The sequence below is a fragment of the Pinus tabuliformis genome, chromosome 3_2 (assembly GCF_031772625.1).
Source record: "Pinus tabuliformis cultivar Carrire ecotype Pingquan chromosome 3_2, CPIR1, whole genome shotgun sequence".
Taxonomy (NCBI): Eukaryota; Viridiplantae; Streptophyta; class Pinopsida; order Pinales; family Pinaceae; genus Pinus; species Pinus tabuliformis.
Window position 1 is genome coordinate 223,196,525 of NC_142302.1, and position 21,852 is coordinate 223,218,376.

Here is a 21,852-nt window from a genome sequence, read left to right on the forward strand (position 1 = left end):
CATGTCTTCTCAAAAGGTGACCCGGTCTTGCTTTACGATCATGATTCTGACAAATTAGGAGCAAGTAAATTTGAACCAATATGGATGGGCCCTTACATTGTTAAACAAGTATTAATAAAAGGAGCCTACGAGCTAGTCGATTATGATGGGATTCCACTGTCGTAGCCCCGAAACGGGTTGTATCTTAAACATTACTATGCTTGATTAAGTGTAGTAAACTCATTGTATGTATGATTTTATTGCATTTTTGAGTGTTTTCTTTTAAGAGCTGTCATTTTGGTTAGGTAATCCACTTCATATTTGTTACAGATGTTAGACTTTTTGGAACCATTTGTTGGGTACGCCGACGGCGCTAGTCATAGTATGTAGAACCTATCTTCTACGGCCTGGGCCAATTTCACTCCAAGCGGAAAGTTAGTGAGTTTCAGGTGGCTATGTATTGGTCGATCGACGAACAACATCGCTGAGTATAGCGCATTGATTGAACTTCTCTCTAATGCAATTTCACATGGCATACACCAACTCATTGTCAGGCTAGATTCACAACTCATCATTCTACAGCTTACTGGCATTTATTCCATTCGGAACCCAGCTATTTATCGCATGTTCCTAAGAGTTAGGATTTTGGAAAGACATTTTGATTCCATTCAATATCAACACATTTGCAGAAACTTAAACACATTGACTGATTCATTAGCAAACTATGTGTTAAATAGACATTTGAAGCATTTGTAAAAAAAGCATTTCACATCAACATTTGCATTAGGATTTCATCACTTAGCCAAAATAAAACTCCAAAAATAAAAAGTATATAGCTATTTATAGTTGTCACAAAATGTTTTGTGTCCAAGAAAAAATCAGTCATCTGACCAAGAGACTCAAAATGAATGCAGAAAAACATCCTAGACTAGTGATGATAGTGATAACATGTCACCGCCTATGCTATCATGCGTAGGAGCATAGTCCAACTACTCGATACACCAGTAGTATGGCACTGTAACCTCAAAGGTAACTCATTGGTCCTGACATCCTGAATGCCAAGAGTGAGGCCCTCGATCTGATCCCGCAACACTGCAAGGGTCTCCGATATGTCCAGATCCTGAAGGAAGGCCCTACCTACAGCCTCTCATGCTGGAGCATCACCTGCTTCTCGTGGGTGTGCCACTGGTCACACTAGTCTGATATCTGCACACACATATGAGTTTTTTTAGTCTTGGTAACATCAAAAACACAAAACATTATAAAACTAAAAAAACAAAGATGTGGTCAAATCATTTTACCTATAGCACTCCACTGCTCATCAGCTGGTAATGCCAAATCTGGATTACCTCAAAAATCCATCCCGACATATGGATGCTCCGCGAACACCATCTCCTGGCAGTTGAACCACTCGAGAAAGGAAACTGAGAAGGAGATCTGGGACTGGCTGGCATGTCTAGCCATAAGGTCCACCCATCTCTGCATCCATGGTTCCCTCGATGCTGGCAATCCTAGTGAAACGTTTTGAGGTTGCACCAGTGGAATTATCTCTAAAGCTAAAGCAGTGAATATGGATCCATAACCAAAGTTCTTGGTTCTTCCATTTTTTACTTTGGACAGTTGTTCTTTTATGACAGGAAGTATCACCTCACACCAATTGAACACGTTCGGTTCCAGGCATTCCAAGTTATAGTGCATGTAAGATTTGTTCGTTGAATGTAAGGCCACGCTACTAGCCAATCTAGCAAAGGTAAATAAAATGTCCCTCAAAGGTTGATCAGTAACATCTCGTATATTGTTTAGAATCTTCGGCAAAATCACATAATCAATCTTTTGTCGACGCGTTTCGAACCAACCAGTGTGGTTCATCGTCAGGACAAGTTGGTTGAGATCCATCCTTGCAGAACTGACGAATGTAATCTTTCACAAATTCACCCCCATGAGCAAATCCTGATAGTGAAAGAGGGGCACCATGCCTCGACAATCCTATCAGAAAATAAATATCCTTGACCATGAAAGGAATAGATTTACCTCTGATCTGGAATACCTGGTCAATAGGATCCCAAGCATTGAGAAAATATTGCAACAAACTGATATGTTGTCTCATGCTGGATATGTGGAAGAACTTCAGTAAACCACAGTTTCTTAATGCATCCACTATGTCCTGGTCATGTAAAGAAATCATATCCTCCTCTTCATGTTCTCGTTCATACCATGTGACAACCATCTTGATCCAACAAATATCTAAAATGCAGACAAAAGATAAGTTAGGATCTAATTTTGAGCAAGAATAGGTAAAAATTTGATGAAAAAACATTGTATAAAGTTACCTTTCTGCGCCCATTGCACCCTGCCTTTGAGCAAGGTGAGATGCATACTGATTAGCCTATTGGCATCTCAGTATGCTTCGTACCTTTCGATACTAGCTAGGTGCAATAATTGAGGAACGAAATCTTTAAACCTTAGGGACCCAGAAAAGTGAAAAAAATTGCTCAGAATCAAGAAAAGATGGAATGAAAATGAAGAGCTTAAGGATAGCTCCTACCTGGTCCTGATGGCACGGAGAATGGTCCACAGGATCTCCTGAAATCGACTGGTGAAATTTGAGAGGGAAAACCGCTCCAGATCTCCAAAATCCCAAATTTGAAATGATATGATGAAAGTGAAAGGTTAAAACTACCTTTTATGTTTACTATTCATGTACTTCAAAGTGAAATGTTAGTTTTAGTTCATTTTTCGTCCATATATATGTATTTCTAATCAATTTGATGGAGTTTTGAGCAGGTTGAGCGACTGATGAAAGAATCTAATGTGCTAAACATTGAACTGAACATCTTTGACCACCAAGCATAGTTTCTTCATTTCGATCTTGTGTAAAAATGAAACTGAATTTAAGCATAGTTTTTTGTTTCAAGCTTGTGTAAAAATTAAACCGAATCCAAGCATAGTTCTCCATGGTTCAAGCTTGTCTAAAAATGAACCCATTTTCAATTTTTAACCCTTGTTATTGCCATTCTATTAGATTTTTGAGCCTTTGCTGTTTTCATCTCATCACCACAATCTCTTCGGCCTATCATACGCTTTCACTTGGTTGCTTTACCCTTTTTGACGAACAGTTGCAATGAGTGGTCTTATTAGCTAGCCTCTTCACATAAATAAAAATGTTTTGAGAAGTTCCAAAATCACTGGAACTAGTTGCTACCCTAGACACACTCGTTCCTCAAAATAGAGTCCTCTTTAAACCCTTTTCAGGCTTGTTAAATATGAAAAAATTGTTGAGCACTTGTCTTTTCCAGCTCATTAAAGTATTGGAAATGTCATCCCTCCTATATTGTTTTATCCTTTTTCAGACTTGAGGGATTATTTTATGAAAAAGAACTTATGGAGTTTTCTTTTCATCCCTTTTCAAACTCTCTAAACATGAAAAGGACCGAGTTATCCTTGTCGTTAAACTAGTTAAAACAATAGCGACAAACTTGTCCATCTAGACAAGACTGAGTTTCACTGTCACTAGTACTCGTTAAAACATTAAATATCGACAGGTTTTCTCGAAGGGAAAATTATAGAACAAGAATATGTTATCCTCCTCAAGCTTGACAAAAATAAAGAGATACCGGTCAATAATGACTAGGGAAAAGGGGGAAAAACTTGAAGAATTTATGGTAGCAAGTTGCTCTTGAACATGACACTTTCACTTCATCACCATTATTGAGTTGGGTTGGGCTATTCCGTTCACCGGTCATCTCACCATTGGTCTTTCATACCATCCATATTTTGGGGTTAATGCTACCAATTCATCTCAGTGTCACTGACCTGTTCAAGAGAAGTCATTCAGTTGAGAAGTCACCATCTAGTTAATGTCTCATACACCGCAATACCTCCAACCTTCATTTTTTCATGACCACCAATATTGAACCTTGTGTTGTCAGTTCATTTTCACCTCCAAAAATCATTTGCTTCGTTTTGTGTCGTAGATGTGGGATACCTCAAGGCCCTCCTATGATGAGTCCCTTCTTGTCGACATCAGCTGATTATCCAAGAAGTTGACTTAGAAACACCCCTTTCAGTGCTTTGAAGCTTGCATACATCAATGGAAAGTTTCTCACTTCTAGCAATAGGTTGACATGAATGGCCTTCGACTGAAAGATTTTACGTGGTGTTTGAAATTGGATCATATATTCACACCACATGAATTGTACTACAGTACCTTGAGGTTAATTATCATTATCGATGATCCCTCTCGTGTCTATTAACAGCTCACATCATTGGCTGGTAATCAGGTGATGTCTTTCCATGTTCTACTTCAGAACATCTCTTCACATGGATTGACTTGTACATCGAGAGAAGATTGAATGAGTTTGAAGACCCCAGATCTAGTTTCATCCATTTGGGTTGTGATATATTCAGGGATATAAAAACATCAAATGTACAAAGGCTCTGCACAGATGTTCATCCTAATCATGGATGATGACTCTATATCTGAAGAATCACCAGTCTGAAATGAAATTTATAAAGCTGAGCATGGGAATGCCTCCCTCAGCTGGATCATGAAAATTATATTATGATGATGTATTGTATTGTAACTTATGTAGGTCACCTTCTAGTTCGAAACTTCAGATCCTCATGATAAAGCATTTCACCCGACATGAATATTTACGACCTCGTGCTTTAGGGGGAAACTTTTATAGACATATTTGGGCACATCAACCCAAAAATTATATGTCGATGTATTAGGGCTCATCAACCCCTAAAAGAGTTGTTTCATACCCTAAAAGAACATAGTCATCTAAATACACCATTCCCCAAAAGTTCCATCTGAGAAACCATCTAGAAATTGCCTAAATTGAACCATACTAACTGCTCCACTGGAAAAGTGCGATGCATACTAAGTAGTACAATGCTAGGGAGTGATGCATACTATTTAGGCATTCTATAGGGTGCGATGGGTGAGGATGGACAAATGTCTGAGATAGTTTGCTAAGTGGTTGCTCATGGAATCTTCTAGAAACTTCTCCTGTGCCACTTGCCTCTCTAAATTCACCCAAGGATGAATGAGGGATCTAAGAAATATCCAATCCCTTCTCTTGTGGAACTAATTGTAACAAGTGGAATGACACTAATCAAACCCCATGGATGACTCACACCCTTGCACACATCTATAAATGGATCCCTCATCCAAGATATCTAGAGGTTGGAATATTGTGAATTGCAAGGAAGTGTTGATAGTTTGTAATTGAGGAAAGGGCATTATATTATTGGTGTGATCTTGTTATTTCATGAGGTGAAGAAGGATTGAAGCTGGGAGGATGATGTCAGATCAGACAATTGGGTTGTAATTCTCCTTTCTATTAATAAAGCTCTTCAATTTTTCTTCCATATGATTGTGCAATTGTGAATGTTATCATTTGTGAATGCTATCATTTGTTCATTATATATCTGATTCTGTAATGTTTATGTTGTAATAGATCACTATGCTTTGACGGTTCTTTTTGCTATACTTGTGCAGGTACTCTCCAAGCGTGTTAAGTACGGGGAGGAGTTGCAAGATCTGTTAAAGGGGAAAGAGATCAAGCAAGGGATTAAGCGGAAGTTCTAGGTTGGTTCCATTATCTTTCTCTTATCTGTTACACATAGAAGAAATCATTGAATTGCTTTAAACTGTTGTTTCTAGGGTAGCTGCCAAACCTAGAGGGCTTGCATTCTTTAGGACTAGTAGTTTTCCCAAAAACACCTCTTTGGTTTACCTAGGTCATATTGTTGGTCATGGTCAGCTAAAAGTTGATCCTTCTAAAGTTGAAGTAATTGTAAATTGGCCTAAGCCTACTAGTGTAACCGAGGTTCGCAGTTTTTTGGGTGCAGTACAGTATTGGAGAATATTTATTGTGAATTTCTCTATTATTGCAGCACCTTTACATGCATTGACAAGTGTAAAGAAAGTCTTTCAATGGGAGGAAAGCAGCAGAAGTCCTTCGAAACATTGAAAGAAAATATCAGCACCGCACCGGTATTGGGCTTACCAGATCTCCAATAACCATTCGAGATTGAGACTGACATCAGCGGATATGCCATGGGAGTTGTATTGATGCAGCAAAAGAAGCCAATATGTTAGCATTCAAAGAAGTTCTCTCAGGCTGTGATAAACTATCCCACTTATGACAAGGAGTTATATGCCTTGGTCTAGAATGTGAAAAAGTGGAAACACTCCCTGATCGGCAAGGAAACCATCATCCATACGTATCATCAGCCCTTGTAGTATCTTCAGTCACAAACCAAGTTGTAGCAATCTCTTCATTTCAGGTGGATGGGTTTTCTTCAGTAATTTCATCTAGTAATAAAGTATAAGAAGGTCACTAGCAACAAAATGGCTAATATGCTATCTCGCCCTCCTATTTCTGCTTCTGTTATTTTGCATAATGCTTTGTTGTCTTTTGAAAGTTATGCTGAACAATATGCTAATGATGATGACTTTAAGGAGATTTATGCAAAAATAACCCATGGTTCATAGGTAGACAACTATCACTTGTAGGGTAAACTGTTGTATCACCTTGGAAAATTGTGCATACCCACAGGAGAAAGGGTAAATGTAATTCGGGAGGCCCACACCTCTCTTGTGTCTGGTCATTTTGGTATTGAAAAAACTGTGTCATGTATAAAGATTTTTTTTTTGGCCTCATATGAAGAACATTGTGACTTGCTATGTAAAGGTTTGTGTGATGTCTTCTGTTTCAAAGCCCTATAATATAAAACTCAGGCTCTACACACCACTCCCTATTCCGAGTCATCCACGGGAAAGTGTGTCGATGAATTTTGTAGGAGGTTTGCCTTTGTCTAGGAAAATTCACGACTATTTGTATGTCGTCGTTGACCATTTTAGTAAGATGTGTATTTTAATGCCTTGTAAAAAGTAGATCACTGTAGAGTAGACTGCTAATCTTTTCTTCAACATGTTTGGGTCCATTTTAGGTTGTCCACATCGATTGTGTCAGATCGGGACTCTCGCTTTCTCAGAGAGTTTTGGACTAGCTTGTGGAGGATGATGGACACCAAGTTGAAAAGAAGCACGACATTCCATCCACAGACTGACGGATAGACAGAGGTTGTCAACTGCACCATGGTACACTTGTTACGAGGCTATTGTGGGAAACATCCTAAATTGTGGGATGAGCATCTTCCATATGTGCAACATTCCTACAATCGAGTAGTACAATGATATACACATTGTTCACCATTTGAGACATGTTTTGGCTACCTGCCAAAAGACCCTTTTGAAATGGTCTTTGGAAGGGAAGATGACTCTAGTGGACGTGATGACAGGGACAAAGCGCAGTGGTTGATTCAGCAGATCCAGTTGATTCACCAAGCAATATAGGAGTAGCTGGAGAAAAGTCAAGCCCGGTACAAGGCTCGAAATGACAAACACTAAGTCGACCACCAATTTCAAGTGGGTGACAAAGTGTGGTTCCACATTAGCAAGGATAGGATGAAGGGAGAAGGGAAGAAGTTGTGACCAATTCGGTATGTTCCATTCACCATTTTGGAGAAGATTGGAAACAATGCCTTTCATCTCCATTTGCCGATATATATGCAAATGTACTCAGTAGTGAATGTGGAGAACTTAAAGCTATATGAGCCACCATTGATTATGGACATCGAGGAGGTGAGAACAATTCCTACAGTTGATGACTTTACACTAGAGTATCTCGATGAGTTACCTGAAGACAGTATCCTTGATAGAAGAACCAGGACTTCACAACAGGGAGATGTGGAATACCTTCGAGTTGGTTTCAAGGGGATGCACCATAGCAAGGCAAAATGGTTGGAAAAAGAAAGAGTGATGGAACAATTCCCTTACTTGGCAATTGACTGATAAAGCTTTTGGCGGTCCAAAAGCTCCTAAATGGGGAGGATTGATCCAGGCAGATCTCCAGACACCAGTGGCATGGAAAAGGCTCAAAATCCAAAGTGGCAGAAGGCGATGAACTTGATATCAAATCGAAGTGCATGTCACCCTGATTCCAATGGTGTGAACGACACTCCAATCCGAGTCCGAGTGAAGGAGATAGAGGAAGTCAAAGTTGGGTTGAATTTTTTATGACTGGGCAGGACTAATGAAGGCACAATTTTGACTTTTCTTGGTGGATGGAATCTGGCCAACTCCAGCTAGATTTTGGGAAAAATCGTGGCCTTGTTAAAAATACTCCTTCGGTCCAAAACCAAATTTCAAAAAAATGCATAGTTTGTTTTTATATAATAAAAAATATATAAAAAAAGGGTGGCGGGCCACTAACCCGCCCACCCCTTATCCGCACCACATAAAAATTGGTGGAGGGGAGGGCCACGACCCCCGACCCCTCCCACGGAATTGTGTAAACAAACCAGGTGGGCAACCAAGACCCCACCACCGCACACCACAGAACTCCCAATGGATCCCACAGAACGGGCCTCAATAACCCACGACATTGAATATAGTGGGTGGTGGGCCGGCCCTTTGGGCACGGACCCAACCATGCCCAACATGAAACTTATTACAAATGTTGACCGGAGGCAGGTACAGTGGGTGAGCTGCCCAAGGCGAGGCCGACCCAACTAAAAATTTGATTTAAACAAAAATATCATTTATAATGTATTAAAAAAGATTTTGTTATGCAAAAAGGAGGAGGCAGGGTTTGACTGCCCGACCTCCTCCATATTAACCAAACTTTCCACCAACTGTGCTACAACGGTTTCCTTGAATAATCCACCACCAATATTTTATTTAAACATAGTTTTTCAGTGCGACCAAGGGAGGAGGAAGTGCACGGAGTTCGAGACAGAATTTTGCAGGAGGGCCGAATTTTCACTTTGTCAGAATTTGACAAATTTTATATGGTTTTAACACTTCTTGATGCCACGAACACAATGGAACTATCCATTTCTCCATAATATTTATGCATTTTTCAGCCATTTTTTAGTATGGAGGTATAAAACTCCTTTTTTGTAACTGATGCTTGTACTCTTCTTTCTCATGCCACTTAATGAATGAAGGCCTCCCCATTGATCGAGCAGGGCCTGAAGATGTAGTCCAAGTCGGATGAACTCCGTTATCAAGTCTTGTTGTCTTCTTTCATGCTTTATGTGTTTCTCCTCTTCTCTCATGTGCACATTAAGTTTTCTATGTTAAGCTACAATTTATGCATGTAATTCTTTAACACATCTATAAGCAAAAGATTTTGGATCAGTCGGGCCTATGCTGCCTATCACTACATTGTTCCAAGGAATTGCAAAGATTTAACTAGAAGACCCCTTGTTGGCTTGACCTGTTCTCCCTCATAATTGCAAAGCTATCACTGACAGCCCCCCTGTTAGCTTGCCTTGCAGTCCCTAAAAATTACAAAGATCTGGCTAGTACACATGCTGCTACCTTGCTCTGTAACGTTTCTGAAATTACACAGCAACTTCCTATCCTGCATTGTCACCCAGAAACGCATAGTTATGACCAGCAACTCCCCGCAACGTGGCATGCCCTGCTCTGGAAAATTGTGGATAATTTCTTGCTAGTGTCCCTTGCTACTCAGCTCTGTCTCTCTCATAGAATCTATGCAGATTCTCAACTGGACCCTAAGAGACTTTCCCAGTACTCACCTTGAAAAATGCACAGAACTGTCCAGCAGTTCCCCCAGACACCCTGCCTTTTCTTCCTCCTGCAAATTGCGTCGTTATGTCTAGCTGGGTTCCACCTTGTAGCTATCATTTCGTTTCTATCCTAGATTGAGCAAATCTTCCTCCCATTGTCATCTATGTAGTTTTTCATGGCAATCCTCTAGAGCCTCTCATCTTGGCCTGAGCTGTGCTCTACGGAGTTTCAATGTGTTGTCCTCCCTCCCGGTCACCTCGACCCGAAACATGAGAACAATGTATCATGCTAGGTTAGAAGGTTTTGGATTTGATGTCGTCCCATCATGAGTGAATTGCAAGAATAGGTACATTGATGAATCTTGGCATGATGATGAACGAGATGAAGAAGGAGCGAATGCTAGAAGATTTTCTCGCAGTTGAACATACATATGAATCATACCAAAAAACAAACAAAATAAACACATGCATAGAACCATCTTGGGAAGATCAATATCATTGAAGACCCCGCAACACCAAGCTATGAGGAGATGAATACAAACTACATTCAAGGACACATCCATCATTTAACAACACAACAACTTGACATGGACACCACATTCAGCCAGTACATGTCAATAATGTCATGTCGAGTTGTGCTATGAGTTGTCTCGGCTAGCTCACTACTATGAGCTGTAAATGCTGTAATCAGATGTAATGTAAAGTGAAATTCCAAATGTCATTAGTGGAATGCAAACAGTCATGTGTAATGTAAAGAGTTATGTGTAATGAAGTTGAAGAGTCATGAGGGTAGTCCAAGAGTCACAAAGGGGAATGTCAAGGGTGTAGTGTTGTTTTATCAACCTTAATTGACTCAGGCTGCAACATTAATTATCAACCCAGGGTAGGTCTTGTTGTTTCAATGGAGTTCGCACTATGTGTGCCAATACACTCTAGCCAAGCATAAGGGATTCTAGAAAAACTGTAAAATATGTCGATGATCTAAATTACTGAATCAATCATATATGAAGATATAAAGAAATGATCCACATAATTAAATCACAACTCGTAGCTATTGAAATCAAGGCGTGCCACACCTAGAGCTAACATCTATTCCAGTTGGTTACTATTCCTCTATTGTTTAACTCTGTGTAACATCATAAGATAAATAGAAAAAACAATGAATGCAATCCACGATTTGTACAATAACATCGAGAAACTATAAATCAATAAACTGAACTAAAATGTACACTGCCTAATCACTGCAACCCCTGCCAAAGAGGAGGGCCCTTCCTCCTCAACAGGGCACAGGAAGACACAAAAATTGATTAACAGATCAGTTGCGAAGCAATCACAACATCACCATGCCAATTGATATTAAAATAAGTTCAGGAATTACAGAAACAAAACAACAATACTCTTCTATATCTGCGTGCTTTATACATAAAAAGTCGAGTCTTTTATAACTATTACATCCCAAAAATTAGAAAACAGATCAGCGATGAGAATCTCTAATTCTCATGTTGATCCAAAAATAAAGAAGTTGCAACCTACTGCTAAATAAATATACATTAGTTACAACTACTTGAATCTTGTTACCTCAAAAATAAACAATCTACTGCCAACAACTATTATGTGGAATAGTACCCACATTTCCAGATTCGGTGCAACAGTATTGAGAAAATGATGGTTTGGGATGACGTGACATAACTGAAGACAACGTTGTTGGTGTAACGGTGGACCCACGCGAGGTTTAGTAGCACCCTATGTGTAATAGCAACCTGTAATAACATCGATGTGTAGCAGCAAATTATAATAGTAGCCACCTGTAACAACACCTAGTATGTAGCAGCGATATGTAACAACACTCAGGGTGTAACAACGAACTGTTCTACCCTTTCCTGTAGTTAGGTCCTACTGCCTCTTTACTTCCACGAGCCAACACCTGAAAAGAATAAAATTACTGACATGCTCCTTCAATGCTCGTCCAGTTAGCCTAAAAAAGAAATAAAACCTCACATTTATTCGGTAAAATACACTAAAGTAACATGACAGTAAAATGGATGAAAAAGGTAAGAAAACAAGGAATTTTGTCATATAAGGGCACAAGTTTGTAGGTCATACAGATCAAAACAAAGGAAATAAGGTGCGGAAAATGGGTGAAAAACCACACCCAACAAAGGGTCACCCCACCCTTTTCTATATATAGAACCCCATAACTCATAAAAGAGGCTTTTGGGAGCCAAGATTTTGCTAGGCATTTCTTAGAGAGGGCTTGGAGAGTACTGTGATGATCCTTGGATTCTCCTCAGTGCAGAGTGAGTACATCTCTTTGGAGGAGTAGGCGGTGTTGACTGTAACATTCTACTATTGGTGTTAGTAGCTGTCATGGTTGTATGTATGGATGGAAATTTCACTTTTATAATATAACATAGCCAACATGTTTCATGCATATGTTTTTATTATAGTTCGACTATTATGGTTACTTTAGCAATGTATGTAGTTTTAACTTATGCAATTATGTATGGAATATTCCATATGTGGTTGTATGAATCTTATTGATCTGATAGTGAGATCTTAGACAATTATTAAGGTATTACAGACTCAAGTGCATGGATTTGCCTATGTTACTTTGTGCAATGGATCGATAAGATTGCGAAATACATAGACAATGAAGCAGTTAAAGAACATAATAGACAAACACACATAAACACAAAAAGTTTAATAAGGAGTTCACCCAACACTCTTGGGCTACATCTCTTGGTCCAACCTTCAATGGTGACCTCTCTATTATGTCTTTAGAAGAAGATTTTTTACAAAAGTGATCTCAATTTGAGTCTTACACAACAGATACAAAACAAAAAGGCTTCACTTGGATCCCCCAAGTCTTTCTAAGTAGACAGACTCTCCTCACTAACTCTCTATCTCTGTTTTCTCTCTGTCTGAGCATTTCTTGCCTCTATCTTCTGTCTTCTGTGGCTTTAAAGCCAATCGGCGTTGTCTGTTCATTTCCGCTTCTCAGGCTTTCTATCTCCTAGCCTCTGTCCGCTCGAATCCCCTTCTAAGCATTAGCAAACATTGGTAAAAACCTTCAGGGATGGTGGCCACCTGTTCTGTAAGGGAATGGACCATTGGGCCTTTGAAATCCCCAAAATTAGCATTCTCTATTTGCACAAAGAAATACACTAAAAACTATGAAAATTCACCAATCTGTCATTTATCGGATTTGAAACACTATAGATTCTGCCTTATAACTCCTATCGGGTCTGCCTTTATATTACTTATCGCATCTCCACCATTGATCTAAGAGATCTTGATCCAACGGTTGAGGTTCATTTCGGGCGACTCATTCATACGGGGGTTAACCACCTGAAAAGGGTGCTTTTCTCTCTCCACGGCCTGGACACGTGGCAGCCAATGTATGGGCTCAGGCGGAGCCCTACCAAAACCCCTTACCATGTATGGCCTGCCCAAAATCCTGCTTGTTCCATGATTTTCCTTTGCATTTTAAAAATACATTAAAACATGAAAATCCTGAAAAATGGCTCATATTAGACTTGAAATAATATACAATAGCATTAATAAATCCTTACGGGTTTGGTTTCATCGCATCAGCGCTTTTTCCTTTGTATTTCATTTATTTAATGAAAACGCGAAATACAAAGGAAAACACTGTTTTTTGGATCTCAAAATATATATAATATCATCTATATTTCCATCAAGTCTGGCTATCGCGAATCATATTTATATTGGACCCGCTCTGTTGAAATGCTCCGACACGATATTGCGATGCAATTGATCGCAATCACATATCGCATAGACCCCGGGCCATTTGTAAGCGCTCCTCTATAATTGTCGATTATGATATTGCGATTCAACTTGGGCCATCGATCTGTGCGCTTGATTGACGGTCCTCATTGACCATGCTGATCGCTATCACAATAAGTTTGTGGTAGCCTCCGATAGCCTCCGCTGATTGTGATATGCCAATCAGATCTGGACCATTGATCGGCCAGATCCGATGGCTCTCATGCAAAGTTGTTTTAAGCCTCTGATAGGCCTTATTTCCTTGCTTTCTTCATGTTTTTTCCTCTTGATAGTGTAATCCGCTATTTCTAAGAGTTCCTCTTTGGTGATAGTTTTGATCTTTAGAAGAATTAGAGGGTTTTCTAGGATCCATTTGGATCACGCCTTTCTACTAAAATTATTTTGGACCCCAAAATTTTGTTTTTAAGGATCAATTAAGTGAGGATACAACTTCCTCACTTGTCGAATCTCTATCCATCTTGCATTGCTTGGTTTTGAACCTTTGAGTCCGATTATGAGGTAATCAACATCCCCTCTGGTCGTAGTTCTCACCTTCTTGTCCAGAACTGTATCTTCCTGCAACTCATTGAGATATTCAGGCGACAGATCATCAATAGAAGGAAAATAACTTTTCTCTTTAGGATCTTCAATAAATGAAGGTTCATAGAGTCTCAAGTTCACCACATTAATGACTAAATAAATATGCATATAAGCTGGAAAACTGATCTGGAATTTGTCCATAACGAAGAATTAAAGGTATTACAGACTCATGTGCATGGATGTGCCTATGTTACTTTATGCAATGGACCAATAAGATTTCTAGAATACATAGACACGGAGGTAGTTAGAGAAAACAAAACAGTCAAACATGAGAAAACAACAAGTTTAATAAGGAGTTCTCCCAATGCTCCTAGGTTATGACTCCTGGTCCAACCTTCAGTGGTGGCCTCTTTATTATATTTTCAAGTAGATTTTTTACAACAGTGAGCTCAATTTGAGTCTCACTAAACATATAAAAATCAGTATAATTGGAGTACACATACTCTCCTTACTGAAACACGGCCCCTACTGGTCACAGTAGTATGACAGGCCTATGCCGAGGAGTTCGCTTGAACATCTCAAGCCTTCTATGGAGTACACAGGCTCTCTAAATCTCTTTGGCTCTATCTGGCTCGATGCTGCCTTCAGGTTAGCTCGGATTCTACTCTTTGTTCTCTGCTCTTAGCTTTCTACGTCTAGCTAACTCTTGCTCTACTTCTATCAGTTCATGGCTTTAAAGCTAGTTTGTTCTTTGATTTTTCATTTTCGCTTCCCGACCTTTTGATTTCCTGCCTCTGTCCATTCAAATTCCTCTGCTCTGCATCATCATCACTATGTAATGCCTCACAGGGAGGTGGCCACCTATTTCCTAACGAATTGAGTGTGTCAGATTCCATGAATCGTATTTGAATGGCCGTTATTTCCGTTTGCTTCAAGATTGCCCACGAATCACAACTCTTTTGCCAACTCATCATCCACTTCGAAATTAAAATCCCCTGTAATCTTGCTTCATAACTTCGTCAAATCTGGTCATTTATCAAGATGCACCTCCATCGTTGATCTGGGCCCCCCAAATCCTACAGTCGTTGTTCATATCAGGCTAGTAAGTTGCATGACGTTTACCTGTCTGATGCAAGCAATTTTCTCTCTCATCTGTTGGACGCGTGTCAATCGATGTGTGGCATTGGGCGGGACTCAATCAAAACTGCTTACCACCTCGAGGCCTTCCGATATCCTACTGGTTTGTGGAATCCCATGCTACGAAATTGAATGCACTACTTTTCCACATTTCATAGTATTTTTGGGTCCAAGCGCTTCGAGGCTTTCCTTCGATAAGGGGGACACCCTGCGATATGCGATTAGTGCTAATCGCGTATCAGAAACTACCCCCATTTCTCGAATTAGCCTCTGGTTTTTTGCCAATTTTGCGCCAGTGCACGTTACCATGGGCCAACGGTCTGCGTGCTCAACTGAGGGTCCTTGTCGCTCTGTGCTAATCACAACTGCAACTATCACAAGGATCCCTTATAATAGCTTGATCTTTCTAAGACTTGAATCTTTTGGCATAATTTGAAACAGTCATGAAAACTTAGAGAGTATTTAGGATCCAATTCAGATCACGTCCTTTCTGCTGAGAAAGATTTTGTACCACCAAAAGTTGGTTTTCTTTAAGCATCAATCAAGTGAGGGTATAGGTTCCTCGCTTGCTCAATTTCTATCCATTTTGCACTGCTTGGCTTTGAACCCTTGAGTCCAACCCTGAGGTACTCAAGATCCCCTCTGTGTGTGGTTCTCACCTTCCTGTCCAGAACTGTATCTTCTTGCAACTCATTAAGATATTCAGGCAAAAGATCATCAATAGAAGGCAAATGACTCTGCTCTTATGGATCTTCAATTAATGAAGGTTCAAATAGTCTCAAGCTGTCTGCATTAACAACTGAGTAGATGTGCATGTAAGCTGGTAAATTAAGGTGAAAAACATTCTCACCAATTTTCTAAAGTATTTTGAAAGGTCCATACCTTATTGGCTTCATCTTCTTACCTTCACCTTGCATTCTATCTTTGTTGATATACAGCCAGACTTGATCACCAACTTGGAAACTATGCTCCATCCGATGCTTATCATGCCTTGCCTTGTTGATCTGAAAATGGAATGTACTTTTTTAAGGGTGCAAGGTATCCATTTCCAATAATTTCAACTGTGAGCTAGACACTCCAAATGACCTCTAAAAATGTATAAACTTCTTATTTCTTATACAGAGATAGACTGTAGGGGAATTCACCGGACATGTCACCTCTAAAAAGAGGATGAGTTCCAGAGGCTACCTGGCCCTCTACAGGCTCTGCCTAAAGAAATAACAAAGTAAACACTTAGAAGTCTTTGACATACACAAACTTGTAGTATAATGTCCTTGCGGAATAAGACCAATAACTTTCTGTAGCTGAATAGGTGATTATGTGTGTATGCAATTTATGTATATTTGTTGTTTAAAACTTTATATCAGTTTTGTTTACCATATCATCTTCAGCAAATAAAGACATCAAAATGTTAAAGCAGTTCACCCCCTCTGGGCTACATCTGCTGGACCAAACCTCTTCAATTAGGCTTGTACTCTTGTATTAAAAATGCTACAAAGGCTAATACAAGAATATATGTGTCTCAAAAGACAGATCTGACTGTAAATAAAGAATCAGAAGATAGGAATTAGCCAAACATGCTCTTTCCCAAACACTAAATAGTGAAATTTGTACATTTTACAGTACTTTCCCCAATTGGCCCTTGTGGCTCTTTAAACTTGCATGGAGAATTTCGAGGTGAAGATGACCTCAATTGGTTCTGAAACCTTTGCCATTAGACTCATAAGGTCGAAAATAGCAGACATAGGCTTTTGAATCACCAAAAACGGATGAACATAGCCCCCAAACAACTCATGCACTAAAATGGCCTTGGTGGCCCTGAAAGCTTCCCTAAAGCTAAACAGTGAGAAGAATGTCTCAGAAGGCAAAACGAACTGTAGAAATGGATTCAGAAGGTTGGAAAACTTCAAGAATGACCTTTGTTCCACATTCACTGGCTGCACAATTCCCAATGCAGCTCCCAAATTGATTTGGCCCTAGTGGCTCCTGGAACTTCGACGAAGCTAAAACACCTGCAAATGACCTCAGATGGCTGTGAAACCTGTGCCAGTGGCTTCAGAAGGTCGAAGAGACCCAAAATCAAAAACAAATTCATCCAAAACGAACTTTCCTAGCCAAAGTTATGGCCATTTACTCCCAACTGCCAGTTGCCCTTGAAAAACTCCAGTTAACTGTAGTGGAGGTCCAGATAGGTCCGCCAATTATGGCAGGACCGCCCAAATTTGGCGCTCCGCCAAATCCGCCACTAACTGACCGCCGGTTCCCTGGGTAGTGGTCACATGGCGTGGTCATATTGCATGGGGGCTGGCCCGCTTTGGTTTGTGCCCAACCAAATTTAAACTTTAAGAGATGTTTCTGCCGCTTGCCATTCAACATCTAGTGTTGTGGTATGATGGTAAAACGTTTGGTTATATACTTGGAGGTTGTGGGTTCAAACCACACGCTTGACCAAAAATTTTGGAACTATATGCACCCACATATGTTGACATCATCATGGGACACGTGGCGGCCTCTTGCTTGCCACGTGGCAACCTGTGATTGATTGTTGAAAATGAATATTCCCTGGAATATTTTGCGGAATATTCCTTTTTAATTTTTTTTTTTCAAAATTCAAAATTCTAATGTTAATAGGCAATTCTTATTTTTGGCATAACTTTCTCATACAGCGACCGATTTTCGAACCGTTTGCGGTGCCAGAATCAGGAAGACAAGCTCTATCCGATCATTCAGGTTCCAATCAGTTCTGAGTACTTTCATTTTTGACCATTTTACGACACTTGGTCCTGAGCTCCTGATCACACCTCCCAAATGAGAAGGCTTTTGGTCCCCAAAAGCTTACTGACTCTTTGAACTGAACTGTACAGCACTTGAGGAACAGAAATATCCTCTCCCTTTCAGCCAAAAGAGCATACTGATGCCAAAATTTCCTGCCTTATCAACTGTCGTCATGGCGAATGTTGCTGCATAAACCAAGTACTCGTCGAATCCCGACCAAGCTTGTTCGCCAGACAAACTGAAAGTTTGCAGAAACCAGCAATGAAACTTGCTGATATATGAGCTAAAATCTTTCTCTAAACATGTGGGTTTGCCACTGTCACGATGCCCATCCATGGCACCTCTACTCCAGAAGAAGAACTGCCTCCCAAATGAGAAGGCTCTTACAAAGATGAAATACTTCATCATCTCTCCCCTTTACAATATTGGAGATCAAATTAACTTTTTCCAAGTCAAGATTACATTACATGCATGGTTAAAAACAAAGTAATCAACCCTTCAAGTTAATCACACATACATGTTTTAAAAAAATAAGGAAATCATCATGATCCCTGTGCACATGCATATCATTCTCATGCATGCAGTTTATCCTTCAACTTTCTCTTAAGTACAATCATAAGTACAAGATCCTCGATCACATGTACATGTACTTTCAAAGCTGAAATGAATATAACTTTCGCTACAATAGAGTGAGTCTCATACTCAGCTTTCCATCTTACACTTGCATTCCCTTAACAATGAAATGCATTCAATCAAAAGACATGCAACTTCAATTGGATAAGAATTCTAACCATTTCTTACCAATCCATTTCAAAGGCACTTCCTTTAACTGCACATCAATATCAACATGTGTATCATCCTGACACATATCAATGATGGAAACTTCCTTCCCATTCTTGCCATACTCTTGCTCCAATTTCTTTAACTTTTTTGGAAGCATTGTTGGATTCAGAGTCCAACACCTTTCAACAGTATGTCCATGCTTATGGCAATAAGTGCAACACATGTTCATCTTCTTGACAGCATGATTTGCATTGTTCGTTGGAACTTTGGCTTCTTGCCTCCTTTCCTTCAAAAGTTTCCTGCATGTTGCCATTCTTTTCCAACATCTAGAAACATTATGGTTAAACAAACCACAAAAAGAACATGCAATTCTTTTCCAATGCTTGTGTGGAAATTTTCCATGCTTTACATGATCAAAGGAAATATGATTGAAATCAGATTTATACCTTTGTCTTTCACCTTCATTACCTTCATGAGGAGGTGAATCAAATGAAGAAGAATCTCCTTTTGGAACACCATCAATCCCTTCAATGGTTTTAGAGCTTTCACCACTCCCTTGTTCAAGTGCATGCTTATGCACACCTTCTTGCAAAGCATGTTTCAAACTATTGCATTCCTCAAGAATACAACCTTTACAACCTTGAGATAAAGAACTTGAAATGAAACTCCTTCTAGGAACTGTTTCAATTGCCTTCATGGCTGCTTTGGAACATTCTCCATAAGAATGTCCATAACCAAGACCCAAATTCTTAGGCCTTACCTCAACCATTATTGGCTCAACTATACCCTGTGCATGTTTGCCCAATCCTTGTCCTTCATATCCCATTTTGGACATCAACTTGGACCCTATGCCTCTGGTATGTTTCTCAAAAGAACCAACATAAACATTCTTATCAGAATTTGAAGACAAACTAGAATTGTTTACCTCTTCTTCAAGCTGATACTTGGCTAAGGCTTCTTTGTCAACAAGGAGTTGTGTCTCCAACTCATGCATCCTTTCCAGCTTCATGTTTGCAATATGAAGTTGGCCTTCCATTTCCTGCAATTGGTTAGAAAGCAACTGATTCTCTTCCCTCATGGAATTCAACTGCTCTTGAAGTCTAGAGCTCTTTCTTTCATCCTCATACATTTCTCTCACCATATTCATCATGATGAAAAATTCTTGCTTCAAGCCTTCATCAAAGAATCTTGTGAAGGAGGACGATTTTGAGAACTCACTTATGGAAGTTGTCATTATAAAAATGAACAAAAGAGCTTCAACAAACTCAAACAACAAGTACTTTGCAGAATAATAAAGCAGTCAATCTCCAACACTGCTTAAGACACCTTTCAAGCTACACAATCAAGCTAGTGATGTCAGTCAAGCAACCTAGTGCTCTGATACCATCTGATCTGAAAATGGAATGTACTTGTTTAAGGGTGCAAGGTATCCATTTCCAATAATTTCAACTGTGAGCTAGACACTCCAAATGACCTCTAAAAATGTATAAACTTCTTATTTCTTATACAGAGATAGACTGTAGGGGCATTCACCGGACATGTCACCTCTAAAAAGAGGATGAGTTCCAGAGGCTACCTGGCCCTCTATAGGCTCTGCCTAAAGAAATAACAAAGTAAACACTTAGAAGTCTTTGACATACACAAACTTGAAGTTTAATGTCCTTGCGGAATAAGACCAATAACTTTCTATAGCTGAATAGGTGATTATGTGTGTATGCAAGTTATGTATATTTGCTGTTTAAAACTTTATATCAGTTTTGTTTACCATATCATATTCAGCAAATAAAGACATCAAAATGTTAAAGCAGTTCACCCCCTCTGGGCTACATCTGCTGGACCAAACCTCTTCAATTAGGCTTGTCCTCTTGTATTAAAAATGATACAAAGGCTAATACAAGAATATATGTGTCTCAAAAGACAGATATGACTGTAAATAAAGAATCAGAAGATAGGAATTAGCCAAACATGCTCTTTCCCAAACACTAAACAGTGAAATTTGTACCTTTTACAGTACTTTCCCCAATTGGCCCTTGTGGCTCTTTAAACTTGCATGGAGAATTTCGAGGTGAAGATGACCTCAATTGGTTCTGAAACCTCTACCATTAGACTCAGAAGGTCGAAAATAGCAGACATAGGCTTTTGAATCACCAAAAACGGATGAACATAGCCCCCAAACAGCTCATGCATTGAAATGGCCCTAGTGGCCCTGAAAGCTTCCCTGAAGCTAAACAGTGAGAAGAATGCCTTAGAAGGCAAAACGAGCTGTAGAAATGGATTCAGAAGGTTGGAAAACTTCAAGAATGACCTTTGTTCCACATTCACTGGCTACACAATTCCCAATGCAGCTCCCAAATTGATTTGGCCCTAGTGGCTCCTGGAACTTCCATGAAGCTAAAACACCTGCAAATGACCTCAGATGGCTGTGAAACCTATGCCAATGGCTTCAGAAGGTCGAAGAGACCCAAAATCAAAAAAAAATTCGTCCAGAATGGACTTTCCTAGCCAAAGTTATGGCCATTTACTCCCAACTGCCAGTTGCCCTTGAAAAACTCCAGTTAATTGTAGAGGAGGTCCAGATAGGTCCGCCAATTATGGCAGGACCGCCCAAATTTGGCGCTCCGCCAAATCCGCCACTAACTGACCGCCGGTTCCCTGGGTAGTGGTTGCATGGCGTGGTCATATTGCATGGGGGTTGGCCCGCTTTGGTTTGCGCCTAACCAAATTTAAACTTTAAGAGATGTTTCTGCCGCTTGCCATTCAACATCAAGTGTTGTGGTATGATGGTAAAACGTTTGGTTATATACCTGGAGGTTGTGGGTTCAAACCACGCGCTCGACTAAAAATTTTGGAACTATATGCACCCACATATGTTGACGTCATCATGGGCCATGTGGTGGCCTCCGCGCTTGCCACGTGGCAACCTGTGATTGGTTGTTGAAAATGAATATTCTAAGGAATATTCCTTTTTTTTTTTTTTTTCAAAATTCAAAATTCTAATGTTATTAGGCAATTCTTATTTTTGGCATAACTTTCTCATAAGGCGACCGTTTTTCGAACCATTTGCGGCGCCGGAATCAGGAAGACGAGCTCTATCCGGTCGTTTAGGTTCCAATCAGTTCTGAGCACTTTCATTTTTAACCATTTTACGACACTTGGTCCTGAGCTCCTGATCACTTGTACTTGGCTTGGCTCTTTTCCAGCTGTTCATGTACTGCCTGGTGAATCTCTTGGATTTGTTCA